This window comes from Magnolia sinica, chromosome 11, assembly GCF_029962835.1.
Source record: "Magnolia sinica isolate HGM2019 chromosome 11, MsV1, whole genome shotgun sequence".
Taxonomy (NCBI): Eukaryota; Viridiplantae; Streptophyta; class Magnoliopsida; order Magnoliales; family Magnoliaceae; genus Magnolia; species Magnolia sinica.
Genome location: NC_080583.1, coordinates 18713067 through 18730418, shown reverse-complemented (window position 1 = coordinate 18730418; position 17352 = coordinate 18713067). Strand labels below are relative to the sequence as shown.

The window sequence follows — 17352 nt, the reverse complement described above, 5'->3', positions numbered from 1 at the left end:
ACCCCGCTCTTCCGAATAGCTCCGACGCACATCCGGGTCTGCTCCATTAATTTCGATCAAATACATAAACACGGCATGTCCAAATCGCCAAGCCCCTCCAATGTTATCCATAGGAAATGGACAGCTTCATCATGGTCATAACAGCGGTTCCCACCTTCCAGGGACCAGCGCTCAACATCCGGATAGCTCCGACGCATATCCGAGTCATGATTGAATGGAATTAGTAAAGAAACTGAAAATATAAATTAAATTACACCATTTATCTTCATTAGCCATAAAAGCAAGCGTCTAGCCATACCATAGCTTTTGTCGATTCGAGCACATTCTTTTCAGCTTCTTGGAGCACATCAGTCCATACACTTGGCTCCTTGAGAAGATATTGTAGGTTCGAATAAAATAAGTCAGCTACTTGGCTAGAAAAACTTTACACAAATCTTTCTGTCTATACTACAGAAAATAAGATGAAGATGTAATGTGATGCACTTGTTTATGATACAAAATGTATAACTGGTAACTTTGATGAGTAATGACAAGTCATAAAGTACTGACTTATTTCCATTTGAAATGTAGAGTTCTACAATGTGAGCTATTGTAATGGTAGTAAAATGCTCAAATATGCATGGTTAGAAGCACTCATCTGATATCCAATCGGGTGTAATGGAAGAAGAAATTAACAATGTCTATAACAAGTTGAGTACTAAAATGATATAAAAAATAAAAAGAGGATGCCAACATACATAGGTGTTCCACGGTGTTTGCTAAAAGCGATTTAGTTATGGTGTACTTGCGTGAAAATTGATTTTCAACCGGCACTTGTAATAAGTTGAACCCAAAGAAAGTTGGCCTTTGTTGGGTGTTGAAAAAAGTTGATGATAATGTGTATCGTATTGAGTTATAGAAAGGCTTAGATATCTCACATACTTTTAGTGTTCAAGAGAAACTGATCAGCCATCCAACAGCTGATATGGGATGGTAAAGATTATCCAATTAAGAAATAGAAAAAACAGTTTAAGAGAAACTAATCAGCCATCCAAAATGGCGGAATTTGGAAAACAGCAAAGGAGATGATGATTAAAGCTTAAAAGAACCCTCACCTTTGCCAGCTTTTTCTGTGTCTCGACCAACTCGAATGGAAGCACCACGGTTAGCAACTCCTTGCACAAATCACAATAAGCAAAATGAAAAATGAATATGCGTTTTCCAGACATTGGTATTTAGAACATGTCTTGGATTGAATGAAGTGGAAGGAATACCCATAAGAAAGTATTGGAATCAAAATACAAAGAGAACCACAAGATGTTGTAAAACAATGAAAAAAAAAGGAAGAAGATAGGTGGCATCCAAAAATAAATTTACCTGGATAGGCTTCGGGTCGAATGAGAGAACAATGCCAACAATCTCTATAATCCTCTGTTTACATAGCAAAGAGAACGATCTTACGACTAGTTTTACGAAATGTAGAATCATACATATAATTAGATTCTTTTAAAATAAGCAAGACATTCCATGTAATTCCCCTTTTCAGACCTATATATATATATATATATATCAAAATTAAGGTCTCCACAAGAGCCATGGACTGTAATTCTCTATTTACATTAGCAAAGAGAACATATGAATCATACATATACTATGATTCTTTTAAAAATTTCACACAAGCAACATTCCATCTTATAGGAATCATACATACAGTAGGAATCCCATAACAGGTTGTAGGAATCATATGTCTGGTACGATTCCTTTTGAGACTAATTTTAGAAAATGGAGACAGGAAACATACATATAGTAGGAATGCCTGTCTGTTTTTTTAGAATGACACCATATCTACATTCAAATGAATAATAAAGACAAGCAAACCAGAGGGTCACACCATGATCGTTAAAAAGAAAAGCTTAAGACAGTAGATCTGCTTATTTTAACTTAATGGAATGTCTGCAGCCAAGAGAATCCTTAGAAATAAATTCAAGTTATGTAACTTGAATCCTTTTAATGAATGCAAATCTGTTAAGATCAAGCTCAAGGGACAAGAACATTTTCAGCCATCCATCAACAAAGGCTGTCACCAGGTACCATTTGTCAAGAACTTCAAACACAAACGATCAATTTATATCTACATAAATGATCATATATCTAGACAAATGATTATCATGAAAACGACAGAATCAGACAATAAAAGGTACCATTTTCAACTCTATCAATAACAAACACAATTATAAAAACACTCCACCAACAAGATGTCCTACTATACAATCAAAGATTATTAAGTTATAGATATTAGAAATATGACAAAAGACAACAACAACCAAAACAGCAAGAATTCTTCAGGATAAGGACGCTTCCATCCTTTCCACAAAGAAATATACATGTGAACTGGAGAGCAACACCAGAAACAGAACGTCCTCCCAAATTGGAGGAGATGAGTTAAAATGTTCCTAAAAGTCGAACACGAAGAGAAAGAAACCTACTCCAGAAACATAACTTTTTCAAGACTGCAAATAAAACAATTTCGAAGTCAATGGTCAACACCTAAGACCATAACTACAACTTCATGTTTGCACAGATATCCATTCCCAGGTGCAGATTGGGAACATTTTGACAAAAAATTGAATGGTTCCATGCTACTAAAATTAAACAAAAAAATATTTTAAATACAAAATATGTTTTTATTGGGAGGGCTACAGAGGCACAATTACTTCAAAACCATTGAAATGCATATATCAATGATGACTTCAGGGAATGCTATCAGGTGGGGCTTCCAAAGGAGGAGCCCCATGATACTGAACACTTTCCAACAGCACCACCATAGCAAGGAGAGAGAGAGAGAGAGAGAGAGTGCCAAACAGACCAGATATAACAATCCCAAAGACCTTGCACCAATCCACTGACGCAGCTAGCATTACCTTGAAATCCATGCAATCCACTCTAATACCATCCAATCTCATCCATTTTGCTCGGCCAAACAGGCCCTTATTGTACTGAGTAAACTCAGTAGGGCCCACCTTAAACCCTAAATCCCTAAATCCCCAAATCCCCAAATCCCCAAATTCCTAAATCCCTAAATCCACAAATCCCTAAATCCCCAAATCCCTAAATCGATATTGAGATTGAGAGAGATTGAGAGAGAGAGAGAGAGATACCTCACTGTCGTGAATGACCTTCAACCGAGCTTCAGAGAGAGAGAGAGGGCATGCGTGGGTAGGGCGTTCGACAACAGACCGCAAGAGACGGAGAGGGAGGGACGGATTGGGGAACAGGGAAAGAGAGAGAGAGATTGGGGAACGAATAGAGAGAGGGAGGAAGATGAGAGAGTTAGAGCCAGATCGGGAGAGGGTTAGGGAACAGCGAGAGAGAGAGAGAGAGAGAGAGAGAGAAATGGAGTCATTTTTGGGCGCAGCTCTGTTTTGAGCGCGCGCCCAAATTTGGGGAAACGTATACGGTGTGCTCTATGGGACCCAACATGATGTATGTGTTGCATCCATGCCGTCCATCTCTTTTTACAGATCATTTTATGGTATGAAACCAAAAATGGGGTATATCCCAATCTCAAGTGTACCACATTACAGGAAACAGTGTTGAATGAGTGTCGACCACTAAAATTATTTTAGGGGCCATAAAAATTTTGGATCAAGCTGATTTTTGTTTTTTCCCATCATCTGGGGCTATATGACCTAATCAACATGTTGGATGTCAAATAAACAGTACAGTGAGCCTTAGGAGGATTTTAATGGTGGATATCCAATCACTATTGTTTTCATATGGTGTGGTCCACCTTAGATTTATATCCCTCTCATTTTTAGGATCAAGCGATAAAATGATCTTTAAAAATGGATGAACAGAATGGATGAAACACATACATCATGGTGGGGCCTACAAAGCACCAACCACCAGCCACAGGGCTGGTGGTTGGGAGAGTAGCCAATCGGTGGATGGGGTAAGACGAACATGGATTTCCTTTCTAGAGTTTTGTGGGACTCACCATGATGTATTTTGTTTATCCATTCCATCCATTAATTTTAATAAATAATTTTAGTACATGATACCAAACATAAAGTAGATTGAAGGCCCAAGAGGACCACACCATAGGAAGCACATGTGATTTAATCTCCATGTTTCCTACCGTGTGGTCCACTTTAGCCTTTAATATACCTGATTTTTAGTTTCATGACCTATAATAATATTTCAAAATAGATGGACGGCTTAGATATAAAACATATATTTTTGTAGGCCCTATAGAGCCCCTATAGAGCCCTATAATAACATTTCAAAATAGATGGACGGCTTCGATATAAAACATATATTTTTGTAGGCCCTATAGAGTCCTATAACCTAATCTTTTTTCTCAAATCATTATAAGGTATCATGCAAAACATTAGGCAGGAACAAGGCTTGAGTGGACTACAAATTGGGCATTGCACTTCCACCATTAAAAACTTCTTGGGAGCTGGAGAAGTTTCAAATCAAGCTCATTATGTGTGTCCCACTGAGGGGTCAGACCCAGTTTCAGCTGCATTCAAAACTCATGTGGGCCCCACCAAGTGCTTTTATATATTTTTTTAAATGTCTTTACATAGTTTTAGATATGGTATAGCCCACTGAGTTTCGTATACGGATGATTTTTTAGATATCTCATATGCTAAAGGGGACACATCAAAACTGTGTATGTCCCACCTTATTCCATGTCTGTATTAACTTATAAACAGGTTGGATCTCAAATAAACATCGCGGCGGGCCCTCAGGAGGTTTCAATAGTGGGTGTCACTATCTCACTCTTTTCTATGGTGGGTCCACTAGAACTTTGGATTTGCCCCGTCAGTCAAATGCACCATTCTACAGTGGGCCATGACCTTAAAAATATCATTTTTATTATAAAATATTTCAAAAAAAATTAAAATACAAATTTTGAATTTTTATTTTCAAAATCTCAAAAAATTTCTCATATTTTAATTTTTTCTCAAAAATTTCAAATTTTCGATTTTTTTCTTTAAAAGCATCATTTTGTTCTACAAATTTTTCTCAAACATAGTTAAAATTTCTAAACTTTTCAATATTCTTTTTCATATAATATTTTAAATCATTTAAATATTACCTTTTAATTTTATATATATATATATATATATATATATATATATATATTTTAAATCATTTAAATATTACCTTTTAATTATATATAAAATATTACCTTTTTAATGCTAATTTTAGGGGTTGATCCCAAAATTGAAGTAGATAAATTTAGATATTTTAAATCATTTAAATATTACCTTTTAATTATATATAAAATATTACCTTTTTAATGCTAATTTTAGGGGTTGATCCCAAAATTGAAGTAGATAAATTTAGATATTTTAAATCATTTAAATATTACCTTTTAATTATATATAAAATATTACCTTTTTAATGTTAATTTTAGGGGTTGATCCCAAAATTGAAGTAGATCCAAAGCTTAATTGGACCATTACATAGGAAACAGTGTGGAATAGTGATTTCCACTGTTGAAACCTTCTTAGGGTCTAAAGTAATTGTTATTTGTCATCCAACCTGTTAATATGATCACAAAGACATGGATGAAGAGAAAGCACAAACATCAACTTGATCCAAAACTTCTTTGGCCTCCAAAAGAATTTCAATGATAGATGTTCAATCAAACTATTTCTGTCTTTGTGGTCCACTTGAGATTTTAATTTTCTTCATTTTTCAGATCACGCCCTAAAATTATCCATTAACATAGATTAACGGAGTGGATAAAATAAATTAAATAACAGGTTCTCACGAGGTCAATAAGTTGGGTCACAATTTTGACCAGAATATTTGGTCCATTTTACATGTCTGGTCCATTCACTCTATTTTATTGATCATTACCCTCAAATTGACTAGTTACTTGCCTCGATCATGCTACATATGAGAGAGATATTGGGTAAACAAGATTGATTAACAATTTGAGTGAATTTTGATTTAAACATCCGAAGTTATTTACTTTTCAATCTGGACTGATCAGATTGTCCAAAAACGGTTAAAGGTTGTTCATAATATCAAAAATATATGAATGAATAGGAAACACAAACATCAGCTTGATCCAAAACTTCTATGGCCTCTAAGAAATTTTAAATGGTAGAGGTTTAATCACACTAGCTATTTCCTGTGGTGTGGTCCACTTGAGCTTTGGATATGCTTCCTTTTTGTTCTTTTGACCTCAAATTATCTGTTAACATGGATGAATGGAGTGGATAAAATAAATAAATAATAGTGGACCCCACAGAGTTTACTTTGGTAAAAGTAACAAGTAACTACCTAAATGTAGTAGAGAAGGGTTTCCTTAAAACATTCATAATCATATATTGGGCCTGCCTGAATGTGATTCACATATCCAACCCGCTCATTTATGTGTGTCCCACTTGGATGAGGGATATCATACCAAGTTTCAATCGCATCCATGTCTGTATTAACTTATAAACAGATTGGAGCTCTAATAAACATCGCGGCGGGCCCTAAGAAGGTTTCAATAGTGGTTGTCACTATCCCACTCTTTTCTATGGTGAGTCCACTTGAACTTTGGATCTACCTCGTCAATCAGATGCACCATTCCATGGTGGGCCACGAGCTTAAAAATAAAGTCAATCCATGACTTGGGTGGGCCACACCACATACTATAGTTGAAAGGGTTACCCTCCCATTAAAACATTCATAATCATTTATTGGGCCTACCTAGATGTGGTTCATAGATCCAACCCATTCATTATGTGTGTCTCACTTGGATGAGGAGTCAGACCAAGTTTCATACACATCCAAAACTCATGTGGGCCCTACCAAATGCTTTTATATGTTTTAGGGATGTCTTCACATAGTTTTAGATGCTATGGCCTACCTGAGTTTCGTATATGATTGATTTTTGGACTTAAAGGGGACACACTAAATACATGGTGTTGATGTTCTACATACTTCATGGTGAGGCGCGCACAGATTAACCTCATGGGAAGTTCCCATGAGGTGATCTTATAGTACCATTTCACTATTTTAGGTCTTTCATGGGTGTTACTCTAACCGTGTAGGGCCCACCTTGATATATTTTATGTATATCGACGCCATTCATATATTTTTCCATCATATTTTAGGATGTAATTTTAAATCATAAGAACTAAATAATCTTAGGTGAGCCATACCAATCAAAATTATATGATGAATAACCATTAAAAACCTTTTGAAGGCCATAAAAGTTTTGGATCAATTTGATCTTTGTAGTTTACCTTCATCTAGATCTTCTTTACATTATCAACAAGTTGGATTGCAAATAAACATTACTAAAACCATACGATGGGTTCTTTATAATTTTTAATGGTGAGGTACTATATTATCATTCTTTCCAGCGGTGTGGTCCACTTAAGATTTAAATCTACACAATTTTTTATACCTGGCCAAAAAATGGGTTGGAGAAACGTATGGGCGGCAAGGATATACAACACATCATCAAAATCTCATTTTTTTTATATAACTTTTCAATTTTTCTTGTCAAAATACAAAATCTAGTTTTCTTTTTTAAAAAATATATTTTTTTACAATTTGACAATTTTTTCACAATTTTGTTTATTTTTTAAAATTTTATTTTTCAAAATATCATTTTTTTTATCGAAATCTCACTTTTGTTATCCAACTTTTCAATTTTTCTTGTCAAAATACAAATTTTAGTTTTCTTTTTTAAAATATATATTTTTTACAATTTGTCAATTTTTTCACAATTTTGTTTAATTTATTAAATTTTCTTTTTTAAAATATCATTTTTTTAATCTCACTTTTGTTATATATAACTTTTCAATTTTTCCTGTCAAAATACAAAATCTAGTTTTCTTTTTTTTAAAATATTTTTTTTTTCAATTTGTCAAAATTTTCACAATTTTGTTTAATTTTTAAAATTTTCTTTTTCAAAATATCATTTTTTTATCGAAATCATTTTTTTTTTCAAAATTATCAGTAGTTTTTTTTTTTTTCAAAATTCAAATTTTTCGTAGGCATTGTTAATTATTTTTCTAAGTTTCTTAACTATTTTTTTCGAAATTCATAATTTTTTCGAATAGCTTAATTGAGCATTAGAGACGGTCTTTGATAGGGCTATAAGACGGTTTAGGACCGTCTCTAATAGAGACGGTCCTTGACAGTCTCTAATAGAGACAGTCCTTAACAGTCTCTAATATAGACGGTCTAGGGCCGTCTCTAATAGAGACGGTCTTTGACAGTCTTTAATAGAGACGGTTTTTGACAGGGTTGTGAGACGGCCAAGGACCGTCTCTAATAGAGATGGTCTTTGACAATCTCAGATTGCAAGTAAAAGATGGTCAATGACCGTCTCTAATGTAGACGGCCAATGACCGTCTCAAATGCCCGCATATAAGACGGTCAAGGACTGTCTCTAATGCAGACGGTCAATGGCCGTCTCAGATGACCCATATAAGACGGTCAACGACCGTCTTAAATGATTTATGGACGTTCAAATTTTTAAGACAATATTAAAGACGGTTAGGGGCCGTCTAAAATTTTAGAGACGGTTTACGACCGTCTCTAAAGTGTCCTTAAACCAAGCATTTTTAGAGACGGTCTAGAACCGTCTCTAAATTCGTCCTTTTTTTCCATTTTTCACGTAGTGGCACCTCTGCCGCTGTCGACGCTGTCGGGAGCTATCGAAGGGGACTTGCCTCTTCTGGCCTCTTCTCTGATCGTGATCCCTCTGTAAACCGGTCCACTCAACCTCGCCCTGAAGTAAAAATACCTCCAACGAGGCTCGTTGCAGAGTTAAATCCTGCAAAACAGGGCTCGCACGCTCCTGTTCCGCCTGCCCGGGCATCTCAGGAATGGGCTAACGGGTCTGAAGAACATCAGTGACGATCTGAATCAACTGCTAGAGATGCTCAGCTCTTACAGGAATCGATAGATAAGCGGGGGCAGCACTGGCCTCTAACAGAGGCACAGGTGCGGAGGGAGCCTCTTCCAAGGCTTAATTGGAAATAGCTCTTTGATTCTTTGGTGCTAAGGTTGGAAATGAACTGAATAATCATATTGACTTGGATTTTGATTAGAAAATAGGATTTAAAGGTACTGAAGATTGGATTCAGTTTGGGCTGAAAATCATTTATGCTGAATTTCTAAATTCATCGATGGTGAATTTCTTTGATTTCATATTATGGACTTCTCCTGGAAGTTGTGCTTGCCTGTTGTGTAAATTGTTACTTCTTCTTTGGTTGTTGTTTTAAATTTGTAGATTGATAATTTTTTATTCTCTGTCTATGTGCTAAGTAGAGAGTTTAATTGTTTCATTGCTTCATGGTTAGATGTTCTCCATAACTCCAAATGGAAACCAAACTCAACAAAACATGGATGGATAGAAACATTGTATTCTTGTAGCTACAAGCAATCCCTATGCCCTGCCCACCCATCTCTAGACCAACTATCCAAAATTTGGAGAAGAATGACAGTTGTACAGAAGCACAATTAGAAAGTTGTCTGTCTAATGCTAAGGCAGTGGCTAGATCATTCCCTTAGGTAGTGCAAATTTATTATCTTACCTTATTGCCTACCAGATTTTATTTACTACGTTCATTTCTATGCAGTTCCTTTAAATGAGACACAATCTTCAATGTTTCCAATCCTTGGCACATGCAGTGCTTTGTTTCTCTGTCAGTTATTTCTCCGAAGCAACTTCCAAACTCCCTTTGCAATTCCATGTTTCACATCCAACTTGAAACTATGGGAATTGCTGTTTGGGTTAGCCCCACTTAGGCCATTTCCTCTTTATTGAATTGAGTTGTTAACAATTTTGTGAATAGGATTCTTATTAAACAATCATGTCAATTATTTTTTGAATGACTATCAGGTGTAAGATTCAAAAAATAATAATAATAAATAAAAAAATTTGACGATAAATATTTTTTTAATTTAACAGATATTTTAGCAGCGGACCAAATCCGTCACTAATTTTTGAACAAGTTGCAAATCAACGATGGATTTGCAGTCTGTCACCCTACTCATATTGGCGACAGACCTTACCCCTTGCTAATATTTTTCATGACGACATTCGGGTGGGTTCTTTCAAATTTTTGCAACGGATTTTTTATTTTTTACGACAGATTTTATCCGTTGCTATTCTGCGATGGACCTTATCCATCGCAAATTAACCACAGATTTTATCCGTTGCAAAAAAATGACCCAGTGAACGGAAACAAACGAAATCCGTCATTTATTTGGTTTTACGACGGATTTTGTCCGTCGCAAATTCACAATTTTGGTTATATCTTTCATAAAATGATCTCGTAAAAGGATGGATGGCATATATAAAACACATACATCATGGTGGGGCCCACGTAGCACCAACCACTGTGTCCACACTAGGCTGAAGAAATCATGGCTATTGGAGTACGAGACTATCAATCTTTTAGCCAATAAGTATCGATGTGTCAGGTATATACAACATCCAGCCTATCCAAAAGGTTTTTCCATCCCGAAGAACAGATGATGCAAAAATTAAGCGAATCCACTTATCATGTGGGTTATCCCCTAGGAAACAATGGAAAGCCGTAAGTTTGATCCAAGTAACACTTGTGGCGATCCTCATGAGCGGATCCACCTGATTTTTGCGATAGGGCATCTTCATGGTGTAGACAACCTTTAAACAGATTGGATGTCATTCAAACATCGTGCATTCATGAGCATGAGCTAGTTGCATGATACTTTCATTCAGCAACGAGTTGCATTTGAGACGTCCTTTCATGGTATTACTGGGATTGATGCTGGACATGAACCAATCCTCAATCTTAAGGTATTTAATTCAATGGAAATTTCTCTTCTTCACGAAATTTGTGCATGTGGGAACCATCCAAACCATTGAGTTTTTGCCCCAATCACGGATGGACCATTCCTAAAGAACATCCTGAATGGGGCAATGGTAATCATTCAATGGTTGGCATTCAAATGGATGGTTAAGAAGCTCAAATATGCAAACAGTCAACATAATTCAATGGGAAAAAACGGCGAAATATTGGGCAGTAAAGATCTTCCAATTTGGATCATTTTGGTGTAGCGAGTTGTTGATGGGGCCCATTAGAATTTCATACAAGGGATTGGATAATACAAACATGGTCCCACTCAAAAGAACTTTATGCAATATATTCCAAAGTTCCCTAAACAGAGATAGTCCCATACCCAGAGATCAAGTGGACCATACCATAGGAAACAGTTGGAATAATAATTTCCACCATTGAAACCTTTCAAGGGCCCACAATGATGTTTATTTCTCATCAAACATGTTCATAAGATCACAAACTCATGGATGAAGAGAAAAAACAAATACAAGCTTGATCTAAAACTTCTGTAGCCCCCAAGAAATTTTGAACAGTAGATGTTCAATTCACATTGTTTCCTGTGTTGTGGTCCACTTAAGGTTTGGATATACTTTATTTTAGCATAAAGCCCCAAAATTATTTGTTAAAATGGATGGACGGAGTGGATAAAATAAATAAATTACGGTGGACCCCAGTTTATTCAGTACGCAATCCTCTTCCTTTAAAGAGTGTGCAATGGGGATTTTAGTTTGTACATGTGCGTCCATGGTTCAGTGATGAGGCTCAGCATTAATAACCCATGTTGTACACATACCCAGGATTGGAAGACCTTGACCATAGAATATTAATTTGTACTTTTATTAGTTGAATGGGAACCATCGATCCATGCTTTTTATTGGTTGGGTTAACGCTATCCATAGTTCCTATCTTTTAATGTACGTGTGGCCCACGTGATACATACATTGGACTGTACAATTTCACAATGGCCTCCGCCTTCTGTGGTACATACATTGGACACGTGTCATCTCGCGAGATCCAAGCCACTCACCAGCAAGGCAAGAACATGTAGAAGCCCTGTACTAATCTAGCCTCGCTCATGAGGTGGGTCACACTTGCAAAATAGAATGGATGGGTATAAAAGACTGACTTACATTCCCTAATTAACGGAGAAATGTTCCCATTTAATGAATGGGCCAGTCTGGCATTCTTGCAACATCTTCTAAACAATGTTGCGGCGTTTCATTAACGCACGTGTTACCTTTATCACACGTGAGAATATACTCATCAACCTCTCTCGCCCTTTAAATCGAATTGCTAGCAGGGTTATTTCCTCGGAAACCCATTAACGGACGAAATAATAGATGGTGGCTCATTTGTACCATATGCCCGTGGGATGGGCTTCGTATCGGCCGAACTCTACAAGGTGATTCCTCTAAACCCTCTTAAACGCGTTTCAGGTTGATTGCTAGACAATTCATCGTTTAACCTCCATGAGATATGCGATAGATCTGCATGGCCAAATGATATTTAAAGAGGCCTTCCACGCTCATGCTCTGCATAGGTAAGGAGTGGAATAAGAGGAAGATGGACTTTAAGAAAATATGGTGAATAAATCTCACTATCATTGGATGTATTTTACTTCCATGTCATAAGCATGTCATAAAGGGGTCTAAGTGTGTGTGTGTGTCTATATATATATATATATATAATGCGAAAATAATAATAATAAAATAAAAAATTTTTAAAAAAATATTATGCGCCTCTACATATAGCATTGGATAAACCTTATACAATAATGGGGAGATCCGTTCCGTCCACCTTCTCGGCCAGCTCGCCGCGGGCCTAAAAAGTCCTGACTTGGGCAATGTCTACTTCTAACAGACATCATGGTGAGCCTGGAAAGTTTCAATAGTAGGTTCTATTGTCACCATTATTTTCTATTATGTAACCCACACGAGCTCTACATCAGGCTAATATTTATGCCCTAGCCCTAAAATTACATAGCAAAAAGAATGGGCTGCATGGATTATAGACATACATCAATGTGGGCCCCACGAGTTTGGTCCTTGCTCCCGTGTAAAAAAAGATTATGTACACATCACTTTCTTGGCATTAAATACGATGTAACTTCTTATTCCCTAGAAAATTGCACAACTAATGAAACAAGGATAAGAGCATTTTGGTCCAAATAATTTTCATAAGCATGTCTGAATGCCACTCTTAGAATATATAGAATGATGTAGCTTTTCAGATAATTTGCCCAAACATGGAGGTGCGTACGGTCAATCTGCCCCCAATAATAGAAGAGCAAATGCCAATACTCCTGCGAAGAATCGATGGTTAGTTGCTTCAAGATTCCTCAAGAGATCTTTTCATCTAGAGGGGGCCACATGGTCAGACTGTCTGAAGATCAGAGCCCTCGATATTTTGGATGCTATGGACTTGCCTTGAACTGATGGTTTTGATCATCACTGTGTAGATGAATGTGGTACGCTGAAAAGAAATTTTTGGCGGCCCATATTCAATTCCGATTAAGAAGTATCTAGACCATCCTTGCTCATTTATGGTAGCACCGAGAATACGGACTATTCCAATCAAACGTCCATCTCTCCATGTAGGCCCGTCCCATAGGGTGGCAGTGGCACACACGCTTGGTGGCTGACTCCCGACATTGGCCAATCAAACTTATGGGACCCGGTTAAAGTCGGGTCCAGATTGGTTTGGGTTGGGTCCATCTACTAGGACTCAGTTAAAATGGGCCATGTGGGGTACAATTATATATATACACGGCGTGCGCAGCATTTATGTTAATAATGACCATCCAAATCTTGGGGCCGTTCAAGATCAATCATAGACTGAATCCCACTGGTTGAATGTTATAGGACCTGTGGATATGGAATGTTTACTGGAACAGTGGATATAAAATGGACACCAAAACAATGAAGTGGTCCATGGTTGAAAATCGAGTCAAGATGGTTAAGGTCATTCCATCTGCTTAGTTTAAGAACTCTGTTCCAAGTAGCTGCACAGCTTATGATTTGATGGGCGACATGACATATTATTAACCAAGCACGTCCACGATGAAAACTTGGTCACAACACTGTTGGCAAACATTGCCTGATTTTGAAAATTTGTGGCATTTTAATTGGAAAAAAAAAAAAACTAAATGATATTAAATCTGTGGAATTTTCAATAATTAAAAAAAGAAGCTAAATGATATTATCCTAATAATACCATGGTATTTTCCAAATGTCAGCAGCTCTATATTTTCTCAAATTTATTGCAAAATCATCCCAATGGAAATGGCAAAATCTTTTAATTTTAACTAATTTATTATATAATTATTTATATAAAATTTCAAATTTTCTTTTAATTTATAAGAAGCATAAATCGTAGGATAGTTATAAGGGCGGATGATGCAAGTGTTAGAAAGGCTCTCCACATCCGTGAGGTACAATCTCCCGACCTTTATGATGCATTTTCGTCCAACTCTTGCTTGGCACACACGCACACTACGTCAGGCACATGTGGGACATTGGACCCAAATATTGAGTGGGCCCCGCTTTGTAGATACCATGGCACAAAAATCATTTTAGTCCACTCATCAGGCATGGCGGCACAGCTACATTGTGACTGGGACCGATGGGAATTTGCATTGCCCATACTATCTGTGACCATGAATGTAACATATTCAACTTCCATGATGAAAATAGGGGACGATCGGTGAATGGCTACGGTGTAATAGAGAGCTGGCTTATGTTTATGAGGTTAACAGCAGTGTAAAGTACCATCTCAACATGACCATGAAAGGTTACCGAGCTCTGATATATAGGTGAACATTTTCTACATCTTACCTTTTATTCAACAAACAAGAACATGATCACTACAAGAAAATACACCTTTACCAGCGGTCAGGTTCAGAGAGATGAAGCAGGTGAGAGAGAGGGAAAAGAGAGAGAGAGAGAGAGAGAGAGAGAGAGAGAGAGAGAGAGAGAGCAAATAAGGGGGTTTTTAAGGTTATAATTAATCATATTCAGGGGCCCTTTACCGTACAAAGGAGGGGGCTCCATGTTGGGCACCGGTAAGGTGCCAGCAATACCACACTTTCTTGTAGTGTGATACTGATATATTCTTTGTTTTTTCTTTTGTTTTTTTTCCCTCCACACAGCGGTGATCACGACTTATCAATTCCATTTGTGGGGACAGAAACATGGATAAGATCACTGAATTTCTCAGTAGTTGATGATTGGCGACCGTGGGCTGTTGATGGCCAAGTTGCCGGGTGAGTCCCACCTTTTTAATGGGTTGGATCAGTAGTACATATCCATACTTTCAACTATGATTTGATTTTGGCAGTGAACTTTGATAATTGGGACTGTCCAAGGTTAGAATCCAAGTAAGTCGAAGCCATTTCTTCTTATTTTTGGGCTGGCCTATTTGACCACCAGACCATGATCATCTGATGTAGAAAGGGTTGCGGACAGTTACATGGCCAAGATGGATCAGAAAAAGCCCGATCGACGACAAAAGTGATCCGGACCGTCAGACCTTAAATCAGACATATCTCACAATTCGGAACGAGTCACTACCAAAAAACAGGGCAACGCCAACGGCTAAAAACCATCCGCAATGAGCTTTCCCGACGGCTAAAATCCGTCGGACGGTCCGTCGGGAGAGGAGGCTTGGGCATTGCTCGTCAATGGATTTTACCCGCCAGCATCTGCAACGGATAAAACTGTGGGCGTTTCCGATGGCTGAGGCGACAGCAAAATCCGTTGGTGTTTTCGACGATGAATGGCCGTCGGCCTTTCAGCTAAGTTCAGCGGCGACAGTTTATAGCTTTCCAAAATTCAAGCCCGACGGCCATTTGCCGACGGTTTTAGCCGTCGGCGTTTCTCATAAATTTTTTTTTAATATATAATAATTAATTTCCTAATTAACGCACATCCAAAACTAGATATACCCATTTCTCCAACGCCCTAAACCAACCTATTTGAGAAGGGAAGTCTACAAAAAAGAAAAGGAAGATATCAAAATCAGATATATCATCCAAATTCCAAACATAAAAATCAGGTGTAAATATTTCATAAAAATCATTGGTATTTACTCAAATTATAGCATTTAAAGCAAGAGACAATGTCACATGTGTAAATCTTTCGTAAAAAAATCAATGGTATTTATGTTGATCCACTATTTCATTGATGATTCTATTCCAGCTGGTATATTCCATTCAATGAACACCCAATAGAGAATACAAGGAAAAAAAATCGAAATTTTAGCAGAATTTGAGAATGGGTTTTTAAAATAGCATGATTTGGTTATTTTACTTGTTTATTTGCTGAATTAGCTAATAAATATGAACATTTGAAATGCTTTTTTTCTTCTTCCTCTTTTCTTTGATTAGTCGAAAGAAAAATAGCAAAATACCATAAATGAAAACTACCCATGAAATATGCTGTAATTGAGTCTGTGTAAAAATAACTAGTAAAAAAGAAATTGAAAAGATTGCTGCTTGTAATTACCTTTAGTGGGATCATAGAATCTGTCAATGAGGGAAATAACAGTGCTCTTACCAGAGCCACTGCTGCCCACTAAAGCTATGGTCTTCCCCGCTAGCACATTCAAAGAAAATTGCTAAGGATCCGAACCAATTGCCACGACGGGCATGAAAAATTGACCTTCTTCAGCTCAAATTGGCCCATTACAGAACTCAATTCTATGCCTGTTTCACTGTTTAAATTAAAGAGAGTCAAAATATAGGTAAGCATTACCTTTCAAAAAAAAAAGAAAGTTAAATATAATGTACTAAATATTCATATAAGCATCAAAATAAATGGAAAAAAATGTAGTAACGTGATGAAACTATTGCCAAAGGAGAAGCCACCACATCTAGTAATTAAGTGGTTGGTTTTGTTCATGTTCCTAGAACCCTGAAAGATGTCACCCAATTAACCATGGCAAAGAAATTGTTTTGGAAGATTGTCAGTATTTCTGGCCACTAACCCGCTACCCTAGCAACAAGTCCAAAATACCAAAGCCCTAAATGAAAAGTAAAGCAAAAAAAAAAAAAAAGATATTTTGTACCATGTAGGTTTGGCAACATACCTGCAGTGAAGCACTGCAAAGAAAAAATGTTGCTTCAGGTGCAGAATCTTTCCATCTTCTGTGGCGTCTCCAGGATATAGAACTGCACAAATCTGCAAAGTTGCAATTTGACAAGGTTCTCTGTCAAGCAATAAATAATGAAACAATTGGAAGAACAAGGGTTTAACCTGTCCAGTGTGAATTATCTATATTAGAACAAGAATTAATGAATGCTTTTAGTTGTAGAATTTCATGCCAGACATGGTACAATGATAATGGATGGTAAACCTGCTGAGCTTTTAGAGTGAAGCTCTGCTGCAGATTCATACTTTCCATCATTAAACTGAAACAAATTGAAATCATCTGCACTGGCTTTTGCTTCCCACAGACGAAGACTAATGGTGTTTTTGGTTTTGTATCCAGGAATGGGCATGTTGTAGGCCAATGCTTG

The 17352-nt window shown here is 36.9% G+C and overlaps 2 long non-coding RNA genes across 3 annotated transcripts in view; both read left to right on the top strand.

Annotated features, from left to right (window-relative positions):
* The window catches only part of LOC131218285 (uncharacterized), a 50489-nt gene extending 40803 nt beyond the window's left edge, over positions 1 to 9686 (top strand). Inside the window, exons 2-3 of one of the 2 annotated variants that reach the window (XR_009157607.1) lie at positions 9312 to 9522; positions 9643 to 9686. This is a non-coding gene — a long non-coding RNA (uncharacterized LOC131218285). Of the gene's footprint in view, positions 1 to 9311; positions 9523 to 9590 lie in introns of both variants that reach the window. The other variant, XR_009157608.1, reaches the window with a different exon arrangement.
* Positions 9687 to 14225: 4539 nt separating this feature from the next.
* Positions 14226 to 15102, top strand: LOC131218483 (uncharacterized). The gene is made up of 3 exons (XR_009157764.1): positions 14226 to 14268; positions 14531 to 14649; positions 14986 to 15102. It is a non-coding gene; the product is annotated as an uncharacterized LOC131218483 (long non-coding RNA).
* Positions 15103 to 17352: the final 2250 nt, after the last annotated feature.